This window comes from Triticum dicoccoides, chromosome 1B (genome assembly GCF_002162155.2).
Source record: "Triticum dicoccoides isolate Atlit2015 ecotype Zavitan chromosome 1B, WEW_v2.0, whole genome shotgun sequence".
In the NCBI taxonomy this organism is placed as follows: domain Eukaryota; kingdom Viridiplantae; phylum Streptophyta; class Magnoliopsida; order Poales; family Poaceae; genus Triticum; species Triticum dicoccoides.
In genome coordinates, this window is record NC_041381.1 from 187,244,416 (window position 1) to 187,254,062 (window position 9,647).

A 9,647-nucleotide genomic window follows, 5' to 3' on the forward strand; every position below is an offset into this window, starting at 1 on the left:
GAAATTTTTCAGAGCCCAACTCCATCACTTCTCTCCGAACACCATCACCTACCTTGCTGCATTTGTGTCCATGTGCGAAAATTTCCTGGGTTGTCGACCGCACTAGGGTCTTTTCAAGCACATCTTCACAATTCGCTCTCAATCAGTGAAGAAAGAGAATATGAGTGACGAGATAACACACATTATCCAAATGTGTGGGGGGTTGGGTATCCAGAAGAGGAAAAGGAGTTCTTTCCCTTCCATGACACTTTCTGAGTCGGTCAAGGGCTGGTAGTCGACCTTGTTCTACTGCCAGGACATTACGATTCCAGGCTAGTCGAATGGACTTCCCCCTTTACTTTAGATCGTGCCTATACCCCTTCCTCGCTGAAAGTGACCGCTGCGGAGAGGGTGGAAACAAACATGTTTGTCGAGAGAGTGGTCCAATTGATCAATCAGGGTGTCCCGGGCATGGATTTGTCGGAGGTGTTTCTCAGTCGATGCATCCAGCCGCTCCAGGCTCGTGATCACTCGATGTGGATGTACTCTGGAGCCAATGACACCGCTCAGGTTCATCGAGAGGAAGTATCGGCCAAGACAGTGGCTATGTGGCTGAAGAGTATCACAGGAAACAAGGACAACTCCAGGGGCGCCAGGAGAGTCGACCCATTCAGCGACAACAACCAGCCAGATAAGGTTTGGTCTCTGCCACTGACTGTATTTTGATATGTTTTGCGACTGTCTTCGAATCCGACTGACATTTACTTGACTTCTTGTCTTGTAGGTTTACACTGAGATGTACTCAATGCCCAATGGTGAACAACTTCTGGAGTAAGACCAGGAGGGAGAGTACAGCACGGAGGAAAGTGGTGATTGGCAATCTCTAGAAGACGAGGACGAGGAGGAAAGTGATGAGTCGGACGATGACGAGATAGTCGACTCACCACCTCATACGGAACATCGATCCAAGCTACTCCATGATTCAGCGGGTGGGTGTGGCAAGACCGTGGCTCCAAGCACTCAAGCACAGAAGCGCACTAGGACTTCAACTCCAGAGCCGACGGAGAAGGTCGCCAAGCATCCCAAGGTCGTCCCCTCAAAGGCTCGAAACACTTTGCCCAAGATCAAGATGGATGTTCCTATTGCCTCTGGGTGAGTGTTCTTTCTTTCTATGTTCTCTTCCGCCGACTGATACTTCTGTTCTGACTGAATGGATTGTAAACTTTTCCAGCCCAGCCTCAGCCGCGACTGACATGTACGTTGGCAAGGCCCCAGGTGACGAGGAAACCGATGACGCGGCCACCTCCAAAGCTGGTAACTTCCACTCGACTTGAATTTATTTTGCCGATTGAATTTCTGAGGTTGCTTTTTGTTGCAGCTCCACGGGACGTTGTCGTGCTTCCGTATGATGAAGAAGAAGTGCCTATGAGGGAGAGGAGGAGGAGGGGCAAGGCATTAAGCGGGAAAGCACCCGAGGGCCAGGTCCCTCAGTCGAAACTAGTGCTTGGGACAGTGGTCGAGCGATCGGGAGATCTGGCTCGGACCAACATTACTTTCGCCAATCCGCTGCCGACTAATCATCCATCGGGGTCAACTTCTCAGACCTCGGCCGCTCCAGTACAACTCCATGCATCTGACCCTGTGGCTGCTTCGGCTGCATTGCCATCATCGCTCTTCATTGTGTACCAGACTCCAGATGACTCACCGAGTGTCGCCAGGGAGACCCTTCTCCAGGTAAATCTCATGATGAAGCAGATGAAGGTGGTGCACGAGGCCAATCAGGTAGCTTATAATGCTAGCACCGCTCTGCAATGCAACGTCAAGGTTAGCTGATTCGCGACTGGTCTCTTGAATAATGACAATTGCCATTGTTGCTTCGCTGCCCATATGGTGCTCTTAGATGAGCGTTTTGGAACCTATTATGTGCATCTATCATGGGACTGTGTTTCACATCCAATCACCCACTGGGGTGTTTCTGTCTTAGAGCTTTATAGTTCTTCCAGTTGAGTAGACTAGGTTGAGTCAAGTGTTTTTTCGAACTAGTGGGGGCACGCAGAGTGCACCCACTGGGAGTAGTCCCCGAGATCACGGTCGACTGTTGGTAGTCGGTTGGGGTCTGAGAATCTCCCTTTTTTATTTTTTTACTCATGCTGGGCAGATCATGCCGAGTGTAAAACCGAACTAGTGGGGCACGCTAAGTGCACCCACTGGGTGTAGTCCCCGAGACTACTGTCGAATGTTTGATTCAGTAGTAGTCTTAGAGCAACTTTCACTGTGACTGACTTTTGTTTCTGTCGTCTGACATACCTTATTTTCTAACTGCAGAGGTCTTGTGATCTTGGAGCTCAATTTTCTGAACTGAACAAGAAGCAAATCAGCCTCAACCTTGACCTGGAACTAGCCAAGAAGAACCTCAAGACTGCTCAGGATGAAGTAGCTGTCAGTGTTCTGGGAATGGGGGTACCCAGACTTGTCTGCCTGCGGCCTGCGGCGTGGCTCAGGGAGTGGCCCAGTACGGCCCATCTTCATTGACACATACTCAAGACCCTCGCGAGAGGCCAAGCCTCGCGGGGCGGACGATAGGAAGCTTCCTCGGGCACAGCCTCGTCAGGCTGGCTCGCGAGGAGGCGGAGAGATCAAGGCAGGGTACCTCACAAGGTGCCCATGAAGAAAGCCATGAAGACCGAGGCCAGGCGGGCGCCTGCCTGCGCAGAGTCCTTGTTTCCTCTTTGGTGCAAAGGGGGCAAGCGCAGGCAAGAGTATCAAGCAAAGGCAACCATTTCGGTGCAACAAGACCAAGACCAGCAGAGCGGCAGGATGGAGGTCATCGTGGAGCCCAAGCCGGCATCACCGTCAGAGTCTTTAGCAGGAGAGGACCAACTTTAGTCAGGATAAGTGTACTAGATGTTCCCCTTCAAAATGGCCAATTGTTGGCACCCTTCCTGCTCAATATTTGGGAAGAGGCCCAGGCCCTCCCTCTATAAATAGAGCTAGCCACCACAGAGAGAGGCATCGAGATTTTGGGCAAGCTAGAGAGAGAGAGAGACGACTGAACTCACCCAAGCAGTTCATCGCACCAGCCCAAGAACAGCCCCTCGCAAGGTTGTTCTTTCCTTGTATTTGTTCATCATCAGCCACTGAGACAATCCACCACACCACAAACTAGACGTAGGGTATTACACCACAATGGTGGCCCGAACTAGTATAAACCTCGTGTCCCTTGTGTTGTTCTTCGTGTAGTTTAGATCCATGCAAGGCGATGAGACGTAAGTAGGCAGGAGGTGTGATCACCGCGTGCACCCCAGAGTTCGAACCTTTAGGGTCTGCCGGAACCTGAAATCCGACATTTGGCACGCCAGTTAGGGGTGCATCGGAATCTGCTTTCCGCCGCCCCGTGCTTCGCCGCCCGTCGCGTCCATGTCAGACGCTCGCCGAGACCGCGCTGAGCGCCGGGCCGCTCTCGCCACTCACCCCAGACGGACCCCGTTGGTGGATGCCCCCGACATTCCCCGTCGCCTTCCGTCAACGCCGCCACCGGCCCAGCAGGGAACGAGCAGTAGGCGTCGTCCTTGCATCCTTTGGTGCGTCGAGAAGGCCGCACCGCCACCCCATCACTGACTCCCGCCGGTTCCTTGTCCCACGCCCGTCGCGCTCCTGTGGACGCGCACGCCGCGCTGCTCCTGGCGCAGGAGCTCCTGCACTACCGCCCCGTCGACGACCTCCATGACGAGTGGCTCGCCCGCATCACCGAGCTCGTCAGCGCTGCTAGGGGCTCCCCTGCGCCATCCCTCTCGCTGCACCACGCCCCTCCCTGCACGGGCGATGAAGCTTAGGGGGCGCCTCAGCCGCCTCCCCCTCAAGAAGGCGCCTTGGCCCCAAGGCGCGTGGCCCCTGGACGGAACCACTCAGTCCGGCGCCAGCACAGCAAGAGAAGAGCTGCCAAGAGATCCCTCGTCCCCAATAAGCTGCCTGTGTGCTCCCCGCACCGGCCCGGCACGAACGCGCTCCTGCTCCAGCGTGCCAAGACCCCACGCTGCTCCTAGCGGCAGCGCATAGAGACTTCCAAGATTAAGCTCTCCGTCACCAAAGGCCTCCCGCGGCCACTGCAGGCTGCCGTGCTTTCACCGCCGAGCTGTGCAGCTTGGCCTGGCCGGGCAAGTTCAAGCCAGATCTGCCTCCGCGCTACGATGGCACGGCTGACCCTACGAAGTTCCTCCAGCTCTATGAGCTGGGCATTGCAGCCGCCAACGGGGACGAGAAGGTCATGGCGAACTGGTTCCCCATGGCACTCAAGGACGGTGCCCGCACCTGGCTCCTAAACCTGACTCCTGGCACGATCTCCTCCTGGGACGAGATGTGCACCCGATTCATCGCCAACATCCAAGGCACCCGCGACCGGCCCCCGGCCATGAGCGACTTGCGCCGCGTCAAGCAGCAGCCGGGAGAGACCCTACAGAAGTTCATCCAGCGTTTCAACAACGCTCGCCTTAAGATCCCCAGGGTGTCTGAGGAGGCCATCATCTCAGCCTTCTCCGACGGCGTGCGTGACGTCAAGATGAAGGAGGAGCTTGCGATCCATGAAGACTTGTGCACCTCCCTGGAGCTGTTCAATTTGGCAACCAAGTGTGCCAGGGCTGAGGAAGGACTCCTTTCCCTCCTGGAGCTGCCGGCTGCCGACCCATAAGAGAAGAAGCCCAAGGTCAAGGACATGAAGCGCAAGGGGGCTGCCGTGCTTGCAGCAGATCCGGACACCAAGCGAGGCAGGGATCAGCCCGAGTCATCCAAGGGCAGCCGATACTGCGTGTACCACGACATCCAGACCCACAACACCAACGAATGCCAAGAGCTCAGGGCCGTGCGGGATGTGCGTGCTGGCCGACGCCCCGAGCGCAACGACCGGGCTATGGCCGAGGAGGAGGAAGAGGTGGAGGACGATGGGAAGACCGTGGCCCTCGCCAAGGGTGGCATGACCGACCTCGCGAGGACCACTGGCAGGACCAGCCTCGCGAGGGAGGTTGGAGGGACCAGCCTCGCGAGGGAGGTTGGAGGGACCAGCCTCGCGAGGGAGCATGGAGGAATCAGCCTCGCAAGGATCGCCCACAAGGCAATGCGGGCCTCCCTCCTCTGCCACCACAGCTGAGGAGGAATGAAGACCATCATCGGGACGACGGGGCTGGAGGCTTCCAGGAGCCGTGCGCAATCACTTGCATCTTGGGCGGCGCTTAGGCCCCGGCCTCTCAGCGCATCTTCAAGCAGTTTGCTCATGAAGTGAACGCAGTCCTCCCCAAGCTCGAGGCCACACGCCCTCTCAGGTGGTCAGCGTGTGCCATCACATTCAGCTCAGCGGATCAGCTCAAGTGCGCGTCAATAGCCGGAGTCCTCCCGATGCTTTGTACCCCAATCATCAGCAATGTGCAAGTCACCAGGACCCTCATCGATGGCGGAGCAGGGCTTAACGTCCTATCCGTCGAGACATTCAACAATCTCCAAGTGCCATACAATCAGCTTCAGCCAACCAAGCCTTTCTCAGGAGTCACTGATGGTTCCACAGTTCCTATAGGGCAGGTCCACCTTCCTGTTACCTTCGGGAAGCGCGACAACTACCGCGTCGAGCTCATTGACTTCAACTTCGCGCACATTCGCCTGCCGTACAATGCCATCCTCGGGTACCCATCCCTGGCCAAGTTCATGGCCGTGACTCATCATGGCTACAATGTCCTCAAGATGCCAGGAAGCAGTGGACTCATCACGGTGCCTTGTGAAGAGAGGGATGCGGTGTGTTCTCTGGAGCGTGCTTTTCAAGCCGCGTCAATTGAAGACCCAGATCGCGGGAGCGGAAGGCTTCCCGAGGTTGTCCCTAAGAAGAATAAGAAATCGCCTGGTCCGAACCCTCGAGAGGCAGGCCCCTCAGGGTCCGCGCCCGTTCAGGGGGTGCCTCCCTTTGTCGCATAGGAAGGCGCGCCCGGCACCCTCCTCGAGCAAGGCTCGGGGGCTCTCTCCTGGAGGGCCAACGACTTTGCTAAGATCACGAGGGAGGCGCTCGGGTACCACTTGGAGGCATGTTTCAAGGCACGTTTCCCTCAGGAAGGAGCAAGGCAAGGAGGGCCAAACCCTCAGGAATTCGTCAGCGAGATCATTCAGGAGCTGCAGGAGTCAAGAGTCATGAGTGGCAGCCGTTGCTTACCCGCCGTAGCTCCCCATCCGGGCAAGGATGGTGGGCTGCGCGTCTGCATCGACATACCAAGGCTCAACCGAGCCGCCTCTCAGGAGCTCCTTTGGCCTTCACGCGTGGGGCGTTGTGAGGGTCCACCTCACAGCTACGATCGCATGCCTTTCGGCTTGCCGAACGCGGCTGCTGTGCGGCAACGCCTCGTGAGGAGCATCCTGGAGGCTCAAGCGGCCAGGCATTCCACAGTCCTAGCAGAGATGGAGATGGTCCGCGAGGAGCCGCCAGCGCCTCTGGAGCCTCCCGAGGCTCCTGGGCCTGGGGGCTCGTAAAGATCGGCTACCGCAGCGTGCACCGTCCGCTACTTCAGCATCCCTTCATCTTCAACATCACCAGGTGACATCCTCCGAGTTTCATTTTCAGCTGGGAGCGCCCCCCAGGGCTGCATCTTTGCCAGGCCGCGTGGGTCCGTCCCTGCGGCATGTATCCCTTTAGTTCATGTTTTTAGCTTACTTTATTGGGGGCGCCCCTCGGGCTACATCATCCCCAAGTCGCTCGGGCCCGACCCAACGATGTTCTCCTTTTTCTGCGCCTATCTAAATAGATTCGCTCCTTCATGATTAATGTGCTTGACTTAATCATCCGCTCGATTGACACCAACTTATGGAGCTGCTCCCTAACGGCACGACGCTTGCACATGGGTCCGTCCCTACAACATCAACAAACCTGAATGGCTGAGCTCTGGCCGCGGCAACCCCGCAGGGTGCCACCTCACCAAGCCTTCAGTGCCTCGTCACCCTCCCAGAGCAACCATTAGCTGGCCGACAATTGTAACGGCAAACTCTCGTTTTTCTTGTGATGAGCTCGCAGGATCTCTTTAAGGAGCAATGTCGGGCGAGGCCTTCGCAACGCCTCCTTCGCTCTCGTCTGCGCGAACCGCTTGTGCGTTAAAGAGGGGTACCTGAGCATCGCAACTCATGGACTCTTACTGGCTCTTTAGCCCTCACCTCCTGGCCTTGTCCACGGCATCGCGACCTGGCATACCAGCGATGGCTGAGCTCGCTCAAGGGCCGGGACCTGAGGACGTAGAGCATGAAGGGGAGCAAAGACAAGAGGGAAGAGGCACGTGGGGACCTCGCCAGGCAACTCCTCAGCTGCCGATGCGCGGGCCTGGTGCCGCGCCAAGGAGTGGCTTCTAACTCCCGAGATAAGTCATCCTCCGGAAACATTAGCTATCATAGCACCGACCTCGCACCTAATGCAGCCCCGTTTTGGCAACGTCTCGCTCCTTTTTCACCGAATGATTGCTTCTTGGGTGCTAAAGGGGACCTCCAGAGCATCGCGACTTAGGGGCTCTTACTGGACCCCGGGCCGCTCACCTCCTGGCCTTGACCACGGCATCGCAACCTGGCATACCAGCGATGGCTGAAGCTTGCCTTTGGACCGGGACCTGTCGGCGCAGAGCATCAGGTCCTCGTGAGGTTCGAAAGGAGGAACTAAGCTAAGACGGGACGAGCATCTCACACCTCTTCACGATAAGGATCATATTAACAAATGAAACTACAGGCACCTTACAAACCCCCACGGGGTGTGTTCTTCGATTCCTCACAGGGAACAAACGGAGCAAATCCTAAAGAGCACTAACTACACGCACCTCCGCAAGATACGCCATCATCAACACTGGGCCGTCAGGCACTAGCGCCAACCTCATACAGATCAGTGGCGACGGCGGCTTGACGAGCCCGCCCTGCTCCGAGAGCAGCGCAAGCTCGGGGGCTCATAGCTGTCGTCGCTCGTCTCCAGAGTCGCGAGGAGCTCGGCGAGGTCGTTGGATCCTCCGGCACCTCCGCTGTCGCCTGAGGAGCTGCTGGGGGAGAGATTGGCAAGCCTAGTCCTCGCCACGGCAGGGCCCCAACCGCCTTTCTCAGGGCAGCATTCCAGCCGGCGTCCTTACGTGTCGAAGACCTTGAAGAACATCGCGGAGGCGCCATCGTACTCGAGGTGGATTACGAGTGCACCACCCGTCTTGCAGACCCGGGCGATCTCGCCCCAGCCGCGGGTCATGTAGACCTTGCCCGGAGCGACGACCTCGACCTCCGCCCCGGTCGCAAGGTTACTGCAGTCAACATACTGGAGCCAAAGCTCGATAGGCCCCCTCAGCAGGATCTCGAAGGAGAAGGAGGGAGGAAGGCGAATCCAAGACCGAGGAGGCATGGCAGCGTGGAGCACAAGCTCGCAAGAGGAGCCCTCAGCGTGAACTCCGGGAGGAATGACGCGCACCGTTGTAACCCGCCGGTGGCGACGGCGCCTCTGGCGGTGCCGCTCGGCGCCTGCGCCTTTAGGACCCTCGATCCGGGCATACAAGGGCAATGGGAATCCATGCGGCGGCCGCTCAAATTAGGGCTTCGATACCTCCTGCCGCGCACCCTCATCTCGGCGGAAGAGGACTAACCGCTTCTTCGGCGGAAGCGGTTCAGGGCCCTCTCGGGGGAACTTTCCCTTCTCTTCTGCGGAGAACCGGCGGATGGGTGCCATCGGCGCGAGATGGAGCAATGGAAAATATGAAGAAGAGGAGGAGCAGCATAGGAAGCTGGACTGGAAATGCTCGCGCCGTTCCATACATATAGCCGGGGGAGGCCAACCGCCGGCCTCCACGATCACAGGTAATCATGACCCATCTTGCATGCAGGGACTTGTCAATTCATGCGGTTGCTGATGCGTCGTGGGGAAGTGTAACGCCTCGGATTCGATGCGCCAGGTGTCTAACAAATATTTGTCATTGTTGCCATGTCTTTTCCTTGCGTGTTGCATATTGTCATGTCATCATGTGCATTTCATTTTGCATACGTGTTCGTTTCTTGCATCCGAGCATTTTTCCCGTTGTCCGTTTTGCCATCCGGCACTCCTATGCCCTATGGCGTTCCCCTTTTTGTCTCCTGTTGTGTGCGGGTGTTAAACTTTCTCGGAATGGCCCGAGGTTTGCCAAGAGGCCTTGGTGTAGCACCAGTAGACCGCCTGTCAAGTTTCGTGCCATTTGGAGGTTGTTTGGTACTCCAACGATTAACCGCGTAGCCCGAAGCCTCTTGTGTGTTGCAGCCCAACACCCCGTCCAAACTAGCCCAAAACACATCTAAGTCTCTCCCATGCTCTCGGTCGTTCGATCACAATCGTGTGGGCGAAAACCGCTCCTCATTTGGAGTCTCCTAGCTCCCTCTACCTATTTAAACAACCACTCCCCCGAAATTTCGGATCAAATCAACCCTAAACTAGCCTTCCTCTTCCTCCGCGCGGTGGACGCGTCCGCGCTGCGCTGGACCCGTCCGCCGCCGACTCCCTAGCAAATCGCCGCCCGCCACCTGTCGCTGCCGCCTCCCTCCACCACGGGCCCGCCAGGCCTAGATCCGGCCAGCCCGGGCCCGGTCACTCCGCCGCCCGCCCGCAGGCGCCCGAGCGCCCGACCGCCGCCGCCCGTCGAGCTCCGGCCACCGGAGCCTCGCCGAAG